We start from the raw sequence: 1636 nt of genomic DNA on the forward strand, positions 1-1636 counted from the left end.
GCCCCGTGCTTTATAAATACCTGATCCAGTTAAATACTTGGTTTCTAGATTACTTATTAAAGTTTTGAAATAAATGGAAAAAAAAAAAAACCAACCACATTCGTGCCAATCCTGAGTTGTCTAATCAGATATCGACAAGATATTAAAAACAAGAGTGTAATATTTCACTTACCAAAAAGTTTTTAAAATTAAGTTATAGTTGACGTACAATATTAGTTTCAGACATACAACATAGTGATTAGACATTTATATACCTTACGATGTGGTCACCATGGTAAATCTAGTACCCATCTGTCACCATCCAAAGTTATTGCATTATTGACTATATTCCTCTGCTATACATTACATCCCTGTCACTTATTTATTTTATAACTGGAAGTTTTACTTCTTATTCTCTTCTACCTTTTTCACCCATCCTCCCACCCCACTCCTCTCTGGCAACCATCAGTTTGTTCTCTGTATCTTTTAAGTCTGTTTCTGTTTTCTTTGTTTTGTTTTTATAGATTTCCACATATAAATGAAATAACATGGTATTCTTTTTTCTCTGTCTGACTTACTTCACTTAGCATAATATCCTCTAGACCCATCCATGTTGTCGCAAATGGCAGGATTTCATTCTTTTTTGTGTGCGTGTGGTTAATGTTTCATTGTATATATTGTGCGTATATGTATATTTACCTACATAATATCTCACATCTTTATCCATTCATCTATCAATGGAAACTTAGATTGCTTCTATATTTTGGCTATTTAAATAATGCCGCAGTAAACATATGGGCATATATATCTTTCTGAATTTGTGTTTTCATATTCAGATAAATACTGAGAAGCAGAATTGCTGGGTCATATAGTAGTTCTACATTTTACTTTTTGAGGAAACTTCATACTGTTTTTCATAGTGGTCGTACCAGTTTCAGCCCCACCAATAGTGCATGAAGTTTCCCTTTTCTCTATATCCTCAACACTTATTTGTTGACTTTTTGATGGTAGCCATTCTAACAGGTGTGCAAAAAGTTTTTTTTAAAAAAAAAGAATTCAGCTTCAGACACCCCAGAAAAACATACACTGCCAAGTACAAGGTAAAAAACTGAAAATTTACCATATTTAAAAAATTCCCTATCTGGAAATAATAGTCATAATTGTTAACACTAGGTTAATTGGATTTAGTCATCAGTGTTTTAATTTCAACTTTTTGTCACCATGTCTACATCTTAATTATTTTTGAAACAACAGATCAATATGGAACATAGTAGGCATGTACTAGGTTTCATTGAATTAATAAATAAATTTTTAAAATACTTGATTCAAAGCTCATCTCATGTAGAGATTTCACAGTAAAATGAAGGTTCATAAGAAGTGTGGAGGTCGAACAGGCTGACTGAAGTTACATATAAAATGATTTTGCTTTTGCTAACGTTTAACCATGGTGGCTTCTGATTCATCTTACTTATATATCTTAAGTGTGTGCATTTCAAAGTTGGAGATATAGTAAGAGGATATTCATCATGTTCCGGCTTGGTAGGCTGTAGGCTATCGAAGTTTTACCCCCAACCCATCTTTTACCCCCCAGTTGTCACTAGTACTTCAATCTGGGTGAATGTTAGAGCTAAGGTCTGTGCAGAATTGGGCATTCAAT

At 33.0% G+C, this 1636-nt stretch overlaps 1 protein-coding gene across 5 annotated transcripts in view; it reads left to right on the forward strand.

Annotated features, from left to right (window-relative positions):
• EIF4E3 (eukaryotic translation initiation factor 4E family member 3) overlaps positions 1 to 1636 on the forward strand; it is a 337156-nt gene that overhangs the window by 300079 nt on the left and 35441 nt on the right. The window lies entirely within an intron of this gene.

The sequence above is a fragment of the Pteropus medius genome, unplaced genomic scaffold (assembly GCF_902729225.1).
Source record: "Pteropus medius unplaced genomic scaffold, Ma_sr-lr_union100, whole genome shotgun sequence".
NCBI lineage: Eukaryota > Metazoa > Chordata > Mammalia > Chiroptera > Pteropodidae > Pteropus > Pteropus medius.